At 45.6% G+C, this 15,638-nt stretch overlaps 1 protein-coding gene across 1 annotated transcript in view; it reads left to right on the top strand.

Moving 5' to 3' along the window:
* The window catches only part of GNG7 (G protein subunit gamma 7), a 144,714-nt gene that overhangs the window by 43,773 nt on the left and 85,303 nt on the right, over positions 1-15,638 (top strand). The window contains exon 2 of the mRNA XM_036241160.1: positions 14,616-14,674. The gene's annotated coding sequence lies outside the window, so the exon portion shown is untranslated. The remainder of the gene's footprint in view (positions 1-14,615; positions 14,675-15,638) is intronic.

Consider the following 15,638-nt stretch of genomic DNA (forward strand, 5'->3'; position numbering starts at 1 on the left):
ACACATCACTGGGACTTCAAAGGCAGATGGATGGGCTGTTTCAGCCCATCTGAAAGGCTGGGGTGGGCCCAGGTGGGTAGGGAAGGGCAGACCGCTTAGTCTGGTTGAATATGGGAACCCAGGGTGGGCCTCCTTGATCAGAACCAGGGGAACAGGCTAAAGTTGTTTTGCTCCCAGTGAGGCTGCCTCTATTGCCTTCATTCCTTCCACAAAATATTCATTGAGCACGCAAACTGAGTCTGAAGAGAAAAGCCTGCAGGGCCTGAGTGGTGTGGATCAGTGGATTGAGCGTCATCCCATGGACTGAGAGGTCCTGGTTTGATTTCTGGTCAGGGCACATGCCTGGGTTAGGGGCTCTCTCCCTATGGGGGTCATGCAGGAGCAGCTGATTGATGCTTCTCTCTTGCATCGATGTTTCTTTTTTTTTTTTTTTTTCCTCACCCGAGGACATTTTTCCATTTTTTGTTCAGGTAGAGTGGGAGGGAGAGAGAGGAACAGAGAGAGAGAGAAACATCGAGTGGCTGCCACCCGCACAACCGACCAGGGCCGGGGACAAACTGCAACCGAGGTACGTGCCCTTAGCGGGAACCGAACCCGGGTCTCTCAGGACCGCAGGCCGACGCTCTAACCGCTGAACCAAACCGGCCAGGGCTGCATCGATGTTTCTATCTCTATCCCTTCCTCTCTCTCTAAAAAATCAATAAAAACATATTTTAAAAAAATGAAAACCCTGCAGGGCCTGAGGTGGTGATGCTAGATCTCTTTATGAGGAGTTAACAAATTTCTGCCAAGGACCAGAGAGTAAATATTTTCAGCTTTGCAGGCCAGACAGTCTCTGTCACAGTTACTCAGCCCTGCCCTTGTCAGTATGAAAGTGCCATAGACTGTGAGTGGGCATGGTTGTGTTTCAATAAAACTTTATTTGCAAACACAAGTGGTTGGCTGAATTTGGCCTTTTTCTCTGATTGTTCAGCCTGGCCCTTCTCCTTCCCAATGCAGAGGCCCCTTATTCAAAATGGTGTCTGACACTCATGACTAGCCCCTTCTTCCCTGAGGCTACCTCCTGTCTTGGAGATCTCAGGTTGGCTTTATTGCCTTTCTGAGCCGCAGTTTCCCTGTCTGTAGAATGAGGATAATTATATTTCTTATGGAGCTCTATATAGATTGTTAGATATGTAGGACAGTGGTTCTAATCCTGGGTGATATCTGGGGACATCTGTGGTTGTCATGACTGAGGGTGCCCCAAGCATTGAATGGGTGGGGAGTGGGATGAACACCCTGAAGTGCCCAGAACGGCCCCCTACAGAGAACAGCCCAGCACTGAATGTCTATAGGGCCAAGGGTAAAGACCCTGGTGCCTAATAAGTTATCTTGCAAAAACCAGGAGATGTCAGTTGTCTGTCTTTGGACCACTGCTTTACTCTTATTTTCTAGAACTCTCCATCCATAAAACTGCTGCCTTCCTCCATGCCTGGGTGCTGGCTGCACACTTGGCAGTCATTGGTTGAATGCTACCTAGGTGTCATGGCCTTCTGGTGGATATACCCTATTGTCCAGATCTGCCTGGGTGTTCCAGAAGCTTCCTCCAGCAGCAAGGGTCTCGGCCACCATGGCTGATGCAGGAACCACTCAGCCACCTGTCTTTTCTCCCCTTTCTCGTTCCTTTCATAAGAGCAACCAACCCTGCTCATTAGCATATCCTGTTATTAGGGCCTTTCTTTCCTAGGTTTTATATAATACTTTCATTATTAGATGCTGTCACAGGGACTTCATGTTCCCTCAATCACATTTTAAAGCATTCTCTAGCACTTGTAACTGATTGCCTTTTAGCGCTCCCTTCTTTTCTTTTTTTAAAAATAAACTATCATTTTAGAATTGTTTTTGAGTCACAGAAAAATTGGGAAGTCAGTACAGAGTTCCCATACACCCCGCACCCAGTCCCCACTGTTAACATTATACATCACTCTGGCACATTTGTCACAACAAATAAACCATTATTGGTGCATTCTCATTAACTAACATCTATGCTTTATTCGGATTTCTATAGTTTTCTGCTAGTGCCCGTTGTCTGCCCAGGGACTTCACCCAGGGACAAATGCCACGTGACATTTGTCTTGTCTTCTTAGTTCCCTCTGGGATGTGATGTTTTCTCAAATTTTCTATATGCAGAAACCAGTTCTCACTCTAAGGATGGATTGTAAGGGGACTTGACTGGTGGCAGTTTTGTAAGTGATAAACTATCTTATCCAGAATAATATGAACATTTTGCTCACCAAATTTAGGTATTTTGTTAGTTATTTTTCTTTATTCCCCTCACACCCCTCCCCTTTGGCAACCATCAGCTGGCTCTCTGTATCTATGAGTCTGTTTCTGTTTTGTTTGTTCATTTATTTTGTTTTTTATATTCCACATATAAGTGAAATATGGTATTTGTACTTCTCTGTCTGGCTTATTCCACCTAGCATAATGCTCTCAGGGCCATCCATGTTGTTGTGAGTGGTAAGACTTCATTCTTTTTTATGGTTGAGTAATATTCCATTGTGTGTATGTATCACATCTTTTATTATCATTATCGTTATTATTATTATTTTAATCTTCACCTGAAGATATGTTTTTATTGATTTTTAGAGACAGAGAGAGAAACATCCATGAGAGAGAGAAACATCGATTGGTTGCCTCCCATAGGCACCCTGACCAGGGATCGACCCTACAACCTAGGTATGTGCCCTGGCTGGGAATCAGCCTGCAACCTTTTGGTGTATGGGGCAACGCTCCAACCAATTGAGCCACCTGGTCAGGGCTCACATCTTTATCCAGTTGGCTGTCAATGGACACCTAGGTTACTTTCAAGCATCTTGGCTACTGTAAATGATGCTGCAATGAACATAGGGGTTCATATATCTTTTTGAATTAATGTTTTTTCCTTTGGATAAATACCCAGAAATGCACTTGGTAGATCATGTGGCAGCTCTAATTTTAGTTTTTTGAGGAACCTTCATGCTATTTCCCCAGTGGCTGTACCATTTTTCAATCTTATGAACAGTGCACGAAGTTCCCTTTTCTCCCCATCCTCACCCTCCCTTTGTTGATTTAGTGATGACGAATTTAGATATTTTGGATGCCCTTTGCATTCAGAGTTTTCTAGTTGGTTGATAGAGGTGAGGTATTTACTAATGAAGACAGGTAATGGATTTTTCAAGGCGATGGGGAAGCAACAAAAATCATCTGAATTTAGAAGAAGTTCCTCTCTGGTTGTGACTGTTTTGTGTTGGCAGATGGCATAAGATTATTTTGCCGGGTGTTCGAGTTGGGCAGTGTTGAGCTTTCCCTGTGGCCTGGGATCTAATTTCAGGGTAAGAGGGTGGAATGCGTGTCTGCGCTGGTGCCTGGATATGAGCATTTGTGGCTAAAAGACTATCATTTTTCTATAGACCACAAACTACAGCCCAGGGGCTGAATCCAGGCTACTTAGTTTTGTAAATAAAGTTTTATTGACACATGGCCACACTCATTTGTCTACGACAGCCCAGTTGATTTATAGGGACAGAGACTATTTAACTTGCAAAGCCAAAAATATTTACTGGCTGACCCTTCACTGAAACACATTGCTGGGCCCTGATCTTGTCAACAAAGCAGGAAATGGAAGTTCTAATAGAGTAAGAAGTTCTAATATATAAGTTAATGTATAATACAAATAGCATAATAAAGTTTTAGTAGTAAAGCAGTTATGTACTATTAACACTATGTCAGGCACTTATTTAAACATTTTATAGATATTCGTTTATTTATTTATTTTTTTATCCTCACCCAAGGACATTTTTTTTTTTCCATTTTTTGTTCAGACAGGAGGGAGAGAGAGAGAGAGAAACATTGACATGAAAGGGGCATATCAAGTGGCTGCACCCGCACGACCCAACCAGGCTGGGGACAAACTGCACCCTTAGCAGGAACCGAACCCGGGTCTCTCTGGACCGCAGGCCAATGCTCTAACCGCTGAGCCGAACCGGCCAGGGCGATGTTTGTTTATTTAATCCAGAAAACAAACCCGTCTAGAAGGTGGTGCTGTCCTTTCCATGCTACAGAATCGGAAACTGGCATGGAGGAGAGAGAGTCAGGAAGATGGGACAGACAGCGTGCCACCTGCTGCCTTTCAGATGCAAGAAGACATGTCCATACTCACCCCCTTCTGTGGGATTCAGTGTAGCTGTTTTCATTGTGAGTGGAAAGAGAAATCTGTTTGTACACATTTTCTTTTTTTTATTGTCCAAAATTGGTCCTCTTCCCAAATCAGTTGCCTGTCCCCCCATACATTACAACCTCAAGTTGTGGGGGACACTGCCTAGCACGGTGGGGTAATCCTGTCTCCAGGGGACCTGGGTGATATCTGGGAACATCTGTTGTTTTCACACTGAGAGTGCTCCTGGCACTGACTAGGTGGGGGTTAGGGTTGCCGCTCAATTCCCCATCCCGCCCAGGACGGGCCCCCAGAGAATGACCCGGCTCCAGTGTCAGCAGTGCTGAGGGGGAGAGACCCTGTGCTAATTATCTGGAAAAAAATTGAAGCCAATCCCTGCTCATAGAAGACACCAGAACACATCCGCAATGGTCAGACCATGTAAACCAGGGGACCCCGCCCCATGTTACATAGAGGAGGGTTGGGCCGTCCTCTAAGGCATCAAGAGCATTGTTCTACTCAGCTCCCAGCGATCCATGGGGTCAAGTTCACTGTGCCCATTTTCCCTGTCTCATTAGGGGTGTGATAGCACCTGATTTGGTTCAGTCCTGGCCAAGCCCAACATCAGCTAAGTGGTTTTGAAGCAGCGTGTCACTGCCCTGGCCTGCACATGCCTTTCCCAGTCCCCAGGCTCTCCTCCCCCTTCATTTGCAGTCAGAGCTCGTCAGGGTGACATATTTAGATGGTTACTGTGGTGATGAGTGAAGGCTGAGGTAATAGCTGCAGTGAGTGCATAAAAGCCCGCGCTGTTTCTATATCCAGCCTGCAGTGAGATGAAGCACTCCTGATATGTATGGGTGGGATGTCAGTGTGGGAAGGGAAGGGGGTTATATGTCCCAGTTCACCCACTCAAATCCCAGAGGCAGGATCTGCAACCTGGGTGGGGGAGAGCTGCCTGATGCTGGGTCCCTGGCAGTACCTGGCATGAAGGGCCTGCTTAGAGCAGTCTTGTCCCCAGAGGACACTAGTGCGTGTCTGGAGATATCTGTGGTTTTCAGGACTAGGGGTGCTCCTGGATCAACTGGATGGGGGTTCAGGTATGCTGCTCAATATTCCCCAGTGCCCAGGAAGACCCCTCAAAGAATGTCTGGCCCCCATGTCTGCAGTGCCAAGAGGAAGAACCTTGCTTTAGGGGAAAGCAAGTAAGAGGCAGTGGGTTTGTTCTGTTTCAGAAACTTGGTGCTGGCATTGAAGTCTTGATAATTTGTGAAATCCCAGAGGCTTCACTTTCTTGCTCTAGTTCTACCACTCTCCTCTCACTGAGTTTACCAGTCCTGTTGGGCTCTGTATCTCCCGGGTTATCAGGGCAGTAGAGGTTGGGAAAATAGAAAAATGAAAATGCCAGTGCTCTTCAGTGCTTGCCATTAGAAAAATATAATAGCTGACTAAATGTCTGCATGGAGATGTCAGGTGATTCAGCCCGGATGCAGGTGTATCAGTGGTCTATTGCTGCGTAGCAAATGGCCCCCAAACTTAAACAGCAAGCATTTGTTACCCCACAGTTTCTATGGGTTGGGAATTTGGAAACAGCTTAACTGGGTGGCTCAAGCTCAGAGACTCTCAGGAGGTTGCAGAGTATGTATCAGTCATGTATCTGCCTCTTCTGAAGGCTCAGCTCGGGCTGGAGGACCCACTTCCAGGATGGCTCCCTGGTGTGGCTGTTGGTGGGAAATCTCAGCCACAGACCCCACCACAGTGCTGCTTGAGCATCTTCACCATGTGGGAGCTGGTTTCCCCAAGAGAGTGATCCCAGAGTGAGTGAGGAGGAAGCCATGTGTCTCTCATAACTTGGTTTCAGAAGTGATCAGTATCACTTCTGCCAAATGCGATTGGTCACACAGACCAACTGTGATATAGAATGGGAGGAGACCACCACACAAGAATATCAGGAGACAGGTCACTGGAGACTGGCTACCACAGCAGGTGAACTTATCTCTGAAAATAGTCAAATGGGACATTAGTTTATTTGCCTAATGTTCCTTAAAAAGAAAAGCATACCATCTGCCTGTCATCACAAATGCTATATGAAGTGATGGATTTAGTGATTTCACCAAGAAATGGCAGTTTTTTTGTGTTTTGAACACAGGCCATTCCCAGGGCATTCTGGGTAGAATTACAGTTTCTGGAACTATCCTTGGGATGCTTTTTGTTTACTTATTTCAGCTGTTTTTACTCTTCTCCCACAAAGTTTGGATAACAAACATGGGGTGAGTGGGTGAGAGACATGTGTCCAGTTTCTCCTTTATCCACGTGGTGTTGGGGCACAAGGAGGAGGGGGCCTCACTGAGAGCTTCATTGCAGGAGATCAGAGGAACATCCCAACAGGGAACGGTGGGAGGAACAGGTTGAGCCTCAGGCTAGATTGCACAGAACCTCTTCAGTAATGGGAGCATGAAGAGGTTGTCTCCTGCTCTGTGCCATCTTGCAGAAGTCAGCTCTTCACTGGCCAGCATATGCTTTCCATTGGCCAAATAGGATTTTGGAGTTATCCATAGGAGGTCATGTGAGATTATTCTCTGATCCACCCCGGGGGCCACCATGGTTCCCTGGGCCTGACATGGCTCTGGTGTCAGTTAATCCAGGCCTGAGTGGTCAGGAGATTTTGATCCTCATGTATTATATTGTTATGATACTTGTAAGGGCTTGGCCAGGACTGACCTGGCTTCTCTCTGGTTCTTGTTCATAACAGCTATTGAAGGAATCGGCTGGTAAAATAAATGTGTGTTTAGTGATTATCTGGTCTAAAATGGGCTCTCTCCTCCCTTCTTCCTTCTTTCCATTCTTTTTTCCTCCCTCTTTCCTCTTGGTTCTTTTTATTTTTTAATTCTTATTTGTTGTTGTTAATCCTCATCCAAGGATATTTTGCCATTGATTTTTTTTTTTTTTTTGTAGATAGAGTGGAAGGGAGGGAGGAAGAAAGAGATTGAGAGGGAAAGAAACACTGATGTGAGAGATACATGGATTGGCTACCTCCTGCATGACCCCAACCAGGGCTGGGGATCGAACCTGCAACCCAGGTACCTGCCCTTGACTGGGAATCTGACACTCTAACTGCTGAGCCAAACTGGGCAGGGCTCCTCTTGGTTGTTGTTTTTTAAATAGAGTGGAAGGAAGGGAGAGGGGGAGAGAGAGAGAAACATTGATGTGAGACACATCAATTGACTGCCTTCTGTATGACCCAGACTAGGGCTGGGATGGAACCTGCAACCCAGGTATGTGCCCTTGACTGGGAATCAAACCCGTGACCCTTCAGTCCACAGGCTGACACTCTAACTACTGAGCCTAATCGGCCAGGGCTCCTCTTGGTTCTTGATGTAACTCATAATTTATCTGTTCAAGGTCCTTTTTTTAAAAAAGAATAGTTTATTGATTTTTAGAGAGAGAGGAAGGGAGAGGGAGAGAGAAACATCAATGTGAGAGCATAACATTGATTGACTGCCTCTTGCACACCCCCTACCAGGGATCAAGCCTGCAACCCAGGCATGTACCCTGACCGGAATCAAACCAGCAACCTTTTGGTGCATGGGATGATGCCCAACTAACCAAGCCACATCAGCCAGGGCTCAAGGCCCTCTTTCAATGGACTACTTTTTAGAGTAGTTTTAGTTTACAAAAAAATTTAACAGACAGTGCAGAGTTCTCATATTTCCCCACTCCCCTCTACACACACACACACACACACACACACACACACACACACACACACATTTCTCCCTATTATTACCATATTGCCTTGGTGTGTTACAACTGATGAGCCAATGTTGATATATGTATGCCTTCGTGTTGTTTTTCTTTGTATTATGAGTGCAATTATTTTGTAATTTTGAAGACCATCACTAAACAATTATTGTGACACTGCTTCATATTTGGGACCTCCCCACCAGAGGATTCCACCCCATGAAAGCCACCAATGTCATTTTTGCTATGTTACTCTCTTTTCAGAAAACTAGAATTTTTCTTTTTGTGGCACTGGAAGCTCTCTGGAATCTGACTGTAGTTCATGGATCAATCATCAAACTCTTTCTGTAAAGGCCAGAGTGTGAATACTTGTCTTTGTAGGCTGAATCTGTCACTACTACTCAGCTCTTCTATTGTAGTGTAAAAAATATGTAAATGATAGGGATGGCTGTCTCCAATAAAACTTTATTTACAAAAGCAAGCAGTAGCCTGGATTTGGCCCACAGCCTGAGCTTGCCAACCCCTACTATAGTTCATCTTCTCACCTTTACATAACATCTGTTATCTGCCAGCCCAGAATTGGGAAATCATTAAGAATTCATGCCTGGGGTCTGTCTATCCTGGCTTCAAGTGCTGGCTGTGCTTGCACGTAACCCAAAGCAATTTACTTCCTTTCTTTGTGACTCAGTTTTTTTAATTTATAAGAAGTGAATTATAATACTTGTTATAACTAAATGAGCAAATATATACATAAAACATTTAGCACAGACTGGCACATCTGTGTTCAGTAAGTATTGGGACATTTTTATTCTACTGTATGAATGATTCACTTCAGTAGTTTCCTGTTATGTTATTAGTTAGCTAATGCTGCATAACAAATCACCCCAAATGTAATGGCTTAAAACAGCACACATATAGTATCTCACAGTGTCTATGGGTCAGGAATACAGATGTTGGGTTAGTGGGGTCCTCTGCTCAGGATCTGTCACTGATTGCAGTCAAGATGTTAGCTGAGGCTGGGATCTCATCAAAAGGCTCAACAGGGTCCCTGGCTGGTGAGGATCTGTGGTTAGAGCATCAGCCCACACGCTTAAGGGTCTTGGGTTCAGTTCTCATTCAAGGGAACGTACCTATGTTTTAGGTTCGATCCCTGGCACTGGTTGGCCGTGTGCAGGGGGACAACCAATTGATGTATCTCTATCACATCAGTGTTTCTCTCTTTATCTCTCTTTCTTTCTCTCCCCCTCCCTCCCGCCCTTCCACTCTCTCTAAAAAAAAAATCAATGGAAGAAATATCCTCAGGTGAGTATTAATGAAAAAGAAATAAAAAAAAAAACTTAAGGAAAGTTGCAAATTTCCAGCATAGTGGCTTTTGGCTGGATTCAGTTTCTCTGGGTCTTAGTTCATCTCTGGCTGCTGGATAGGGGCCACATGGACTTTGCCGATGTGACTGATTGCCTCGTCACACCATATAGGCTGAGACAGCAGTTGAGTCTGTTAGCCAGGTGGAAGTCACAGTCTTCTGCAGTGTAATATCAGAAGTGACACCCCCTCACCTTTGCCAGAATCACTGGCAACACTTCAGGGGAGAGGATTAGACAAAGGTGTGACCACCAGTAGGTTAGGTCACGGGGAGAGGCTGGCAGTAAGCAAAGGTTATTTCTAGCCCTTTTGTTTTGGGTACAGGAACACTTCTCACAGAGCACTTTCTGTGTGCTGTGAGATTTGCATTCATGGTCAAATTTATCTTTTTCTCAGCCCCCAAGTAGATAGTCTTCCCTCTATCCCAGCTGAGAAAATGAAGTGAGGGGACATAAAACACGCAGCCATTAAGTGCCATTGTCAGCACTCAGCACACGTCTGTCTGACCCCACAGGGCCATCTGGCATCATCATCTTCCCCCAATGACTCCTGCCATATAATTAGTGTGGAATGCTGTTTTTCTTCCTTCAGAAGAAACCAGTGTTTATCAGCCAGTGTTTATTTCCTATTCAGTAGGAAATTCTCACAGCACTGTTATACTGTGTGTCTGTTATGTACTGGGGCCCCTGGAGGGCCACAGCCATTGTAGTATCTTTGTCCCCCTGCCCTGAGAACCATACTCACCAAACTCACCCTGTAGAGTACACACAATTTAAAAAAAATTTTTTTAATTGATTTTAGAGAGGGAGGGAGAGGGAGATAGAGAAACATCAATGTGAGAGAGAGAGAAACATCATTTGGCTGCCTCCTGCACACCTCATATGGGGGATCAAGCCTGCAACCTGGGCATGTGCCCTGACTGGGAATCAACTGATGACCTTTCGGTGCATGGGGCCATGCTCAATCCACTGAGCCACAGCGGCCAGGGTGAGAGCACACAATTTAAACGTATTTATATCTGACAGGAATGACAGCGATGGCGTGTCTCTTTTCTGCTTCTCCAGGAGAGTGTAATCAAGCCTGGGTCTCAGGTGTACCTTGAAATCTGCCCAGGGCCCCTGCTTCAGGATTGATGGGTAAAACCACATGCCATCCCACCTGCACAGCCCATGGGCCCCTGTGCCCCCCACTTCTCTGTGAGCACCCCTTTGCCCAAGCTCATGAGATTGATAACAGGGTCCTGCCCGAAAAGGGTTTCACCCTTCAAGATGAAACAGCAACTCAGGAAACTGTAGTACAGTGTTTCCCCCTCCTCCCTCCAGGGAACACTGGGTGACATTTGGGGATATCTAAGGTCCTTATGACCTTGGGAGATCCTGGCATCGAGTAGGTGGGCCAGAAATACTGCAGCTCCTCACAGTGTCCAGGATAGCCCCACAGAGAATAATTACCCTGAATGTAAGCAGTGTGTGTGGGGGACCCGGATTCTAGAGGGGGGGCAGCATTTCCACACAAGACTTGTTGGTTGTGCAAACCTTTGAAAAAGTTCTGGTAGCTCTGATCTAGCGAAGCAGGTTGTCACTTGCTGGCTTCCTGCCTAGATGTGACATCCTGGGCCAGTCAGGGCTGGTTTCTCAGCTCCTTACTAATGATAGGTTCTAAAGGGTTCAGAGCAATCTGAATCCCCCGGCCTGTCTTGCTTTATCAGGGAGCCTCCGAAGCCAATTTCATGGCCCTGTTTTTGGCAGTTTCGAAAATCCAGATTTGGGAACTAAGGGTCTGGTCATCTGTGTCCCTGCCCACCACCCACTGCTTGGTCACATTAACTGAAAATCTGACATATCTATTGAACCCTTTTCAAATTATAAGGAAAACAGAAACCACCAGTAAATTAACGAAGGAAGACCTTCAAGTACTCTTGGTTTGAAATCGCGGGTTTTTTTCAAGGTGACAGATGACACAGCTGAAGTCTGCAGCTGACAACTAGCCTGAATTATAGGGCTGGCTCCAAGCCAAGGCTGCACTGAACATGCCCCTGTGCCCAGCCCACAGAAATGCAGTGGGGTTCCCAAGCGTTAGTCCCATTTCAGGCCAGGTTCCAGGCAGGAAGGGGCCCAACCTCACTCAGCTCTGGGGTCAGCCTGTTCTCCCCTCATCCTCCTGCTCTGCAGGCTGTTCCCTTAGCACCAGCTGGATGATACACAGTCCCAGGGATTACTGAGGCCCTCTTGTGGATTGGCTCAGTGAAGGCTGTTGGAACCTCATGGAAGCAAAACACATGACATTCTTGCCATTTGGGACCTTGTCTCTTTTGGGGAGACTCAACTTTGAACCATATGATGCTGAAGGGCACAGGGTCTCTTCAGGGGGCACTGACATGCCCTGGGGTTATATAGTTGCATGCCTTGTGAATATCCTAAAAGCCACTGAATCGCACACTTTAAAAGGGTGAATTTTATAGTATGTGAATTATGTCTCAATTTTTTTTAAAAGGCATGTGTCGGTGGGGCTTACAGGTTGTAATAAGTGCTGCCCATGACAAGAGTAAGCATGAATCCTTTCTTAGGGGTGTCCCTGATCACCACAATGGTAAATGATGCCCCTGTTTCCTTGAGGATTTATTTCTCCTTCACAGCACCTGGGATTTTCTACCCAGAGTATTCATTATTTGTGTCTGAGGTTTATCTACCCTGCCTTGTGGGCAGTTCCTAAGGGCAGGGTCTATGTGGGGTTTGCAGGCCCCTCCGCACCCTGCTGTTGCCATCTTAAAATTTGCACTGATTTTTTGAAGCAGAGGTCCCACTGTTGCATTTTTCTGCTGGCTCTGCAAATTCTATAGCAGGACCTGTGGAGAGGTCCCACTTCCTGTTTTCACTGCTGATCCTACTGGGGGTGCCTGGGATTCACTCTGATGAGAAAATAAAAGTCCAGCATTTTGTCTGGGTGAGCGAGCCTGTGAAGGTCATGAGAACAGCCTGGTGCCAGCTGGTAGAGCTCACAGCCTGCCATCTCGTGCCCTTGGGGATGGAGCTTCATGGATGTGTTTGTCCAGGTGGCTCCCTGTCCTGGCCCAAACTGGTCTGGGCCAAGAGCAGTAGGAGTAGAGGTCACCTCACTGCTCAAGTCCAAGTCCAAGAACTAAAGGACAGCAGCCAGCAGCTTGTGTTAAAGGGATGGGGATGGGTAAATTTGCAGTTGGCAGATGTGAAGATAGAGTGAGAAACTATTTTAAAATGATTCATAAGACACCCGTGTTCATAGTAGCACAAGTGGCAATAGCCAGAAGATGGAAACAGCCCAAATGTCCATTAGTGGATGATGGATAAACAATGTGCCCATCCACACACTGGAATATTACACAGCCATGAAAAACAGTGAGGCACTGATGCTTCTACAACATGGGTAGACCTTGAACACATGATGCTCAGTGAGAGAAGCCAGATGCAAAAGGCTGCACAGTGTGTGATTCCACTGATGTGAAATGTCTAGAACAGGCACATTCTCAGAGACAGAAAGTGGGTTAGTGGTTGCCAGAGGCTGAGGAGTGACTGCTGATGGGGACCGGGTATCTTTTAAGGATGATGAAAATGTCCTAAATTTAATTGTTGTGATGGTCACACCACTTTGTGAACATACTAAAAACCACTGAATCGTGCGCTTCAAATGGGTGAATTGCGTGACATGAGAGATATCTCAGCAAGACTGTCTAAAAAAATGGTGCCTAGTTTATTAGTCACTGTTTTGTAGTTTTTATAATGTTCCTAAGGAGCTATGATTTGGGAAACTAGGTGAATGGTGCCTGGGACTCCTCTTTACTAGTTTTTAAATTTCTTGTGAGTCTTTAATTGATTCAAAAATAAAAAGTTAAAGGATTGTATGCATAGACGGTTCCTGCAAGGTTGAGGTAAGTCTTGGCCTCCAGGTCCATGGGCATGTTGCTTCAGCCCTTTTCATCTCTCATCTCTTCCAGCCACTGCTGTTTGGCCCAGTGGCTCGGTAGTCCCAGGTGCCCCTCTTGCCTCAGTGCCCCAGCAGTTCCTGTCCTAAGTGGGAGCCTGGAAAAGCAGCTCCAGGATCCCCAGGAGCTTAGGACATTCCTGTGGTAGTGGCGCCACCTGCAGGTGACAGTGGGGATTTTAGTTCACCATTCTGGCCTTTCACTAACATCAAATAAGCCTGGAACTCAGAAAAAAGAACCAGCACTTAAATTTTTTTATTGAGTTATATACACTTAAATAAAATTGTGTGTGTGTGTGTGTGTGTGTGTGTGTGTGTGTGTGTAATTGATTTCAGAGAGAGGAAGGGAGAGGGAAAGATAGACACATCAATGAGAGAGGAACATTGATTGGCTGACTGCTGCACACCCTTGACTGAGAATCTAACCAGTGACATCCTGGTGCATAGGAGGACGGACACTCAACCAACTGAGCCACACTGACCAGTTAAATATACTTTTTATTTTATAATAGTTTTAAATTTTAAGAAGAGTTTCAAAGATAGTACAGCAAGTTCTCATCTACTCATCACCCAGTTTTCCAATGGTCACATCTTCCATAATCATGGTACATTTGTGACAACCAAGAGACAGACATGGGTACATTTCTGTGAACTCAGCTCTACTCTTTATTCAGATTTCACTAGTTTCCTCTCTTTCTGTCCCCAGGACCCTGTCCATGATCTCACAATGCATTCAGTTCTCATAATTCCTTAGGCAAACCTGGGTGAGTTGCCCTGGAGCAGGAGGTTGACTCAGTCTCCCCTTCTTCCTTCTAGGGAACCATGAGGTTCAAATGATGCAGGTGAATGTCTTTTATAAACTCTAAAAGATCATGTAAACATCCAATCCTCTAATTTAATTTTGTTTTGGAACATGTGGAAATTTATTAGGGATAATGTCATTCTCTAATTGCCTTTAAAGAAAAAGAAATCCTCACCTGAGGATATGTTTCATTGATTTTAGAAAGAGGGGAAGGGAGGAAAGAGAGAGAGAGAGAGAGAGAGAGAGAAACATCAATGTGAGAGAGAAACATCCATTAGCTGCCTCTCGTGTGCCCTGAGTGGGGATTGAACCCATAACTTTTTAGTATATGTGACGAAGCTCCATCCAACTGAGCCATACCAGGGCTCTAATTGCCTTCTCAAATATACTTCTCTGCATCTTGAAGCATCTTATCTATGCTGTCCCCAGTGTCTCTCAGAGTAACCAAAAGACAGAACTCCCAAAATGATTTTTTACCATTGTTGAATCATAAACTTGTGACTCTTTGATGCCAGTGCCTACAATGACACCTGACTTTCTGGCCACATATTACTCAACTAAAGTCTTCTGTTTTTCTTCCAGGGAGTGGACACTTGGTTCCTGAAACCTCGACGCTGAAGACAGCCAGGCCTTGCACACAGGTTGGTGTCACAATGTTTTTTTTCCCTCCACATTCACAGTTCATGCAGGCGTTGGTTGGTCGTTCTGAGCCAGGGTGAGAGTTAAGAGGTTGGTTTGCCATTGGAACATGTATCCTCACTGCGTGCCTAACTCTTCTCTGAGGGTTGTCCTTTCTGCCAAGAGCGCACGGGAGTGACAGACAGGGAATGTCTTCTACTCCTGGGCTCCAGGTGCCCATGAAGCAGGGGAACATGGGCTGGTGCATGGGGTCGGCAGAGAGAGTACACCTGTGCAGGCCTGCTTTCAGCTGTCTTAGCTTCACCATTGCCAGGAGCGGAACTAAGTCACTGGACGTGGTGCATGTCTGAAACCAGTCACCTACCCTGCAGACCGGAAAATACTGCAGCAGCTTCAGGAAGGTTCCTTTTTAATCAATTAGGAACAAACTCAGGTCCTGTTCTTTAGCTCCTATCTGTTTATCTCTGGTCTTATTCCCCAAAGGAGTTTGAGTGGCTTTTATAATGTGGGAAGAGGAAATGATGTGACAATTAGAGACTGCCGTGTGCTCTGTGCCACCACCTGCCTGTGCGTTTACTATAATTCTCTGTATGCTTCCTGCCCGGCAGGGAGGCCCGCCTCCCTGCTCCTACTTTTTTCATAAATGTCTTTGCTACTCTTACGGAGTTTTCTCTTTCATGTGATCTTTAGAATAAACTTCCAGTTTCTAACAAAAATTCAGATGGAGTTTTGATTAGGATTGTGTTGATCGATAAACTTGAGAGAGATGTCTTTATAATGTTGGCTATTCCCACTCAGTGTGTGTATTTGTATGAAAGAAAAAATGTTAGGAAAGAAGGCAGATCCCAAAGGTAACATATATGATTTCATTTAGATGACATTTCTGGAAGAACCAAACCTATAGTGGTTGACGGGGCCTTTGGTGGGGAGGGAGTTGGTGTGAATGAGCACCAGGAATGGAGTATA

The sequence above is a fragment of the Molossus molossus genome, unplaced genomic scaffold, assembly GCF_014108415.1.
Source record: "Molossus molossus isolate mMolMol1 unplaced genomic scaffold, mMolMol1.p scaffold_m16_p_4, whole genome shotgun sequence".
NCBI lineage: Eukaryota > Metazoa > Chordata > Mammalia > Chiroptera > Molossidae > Molossus > Molossus molossus.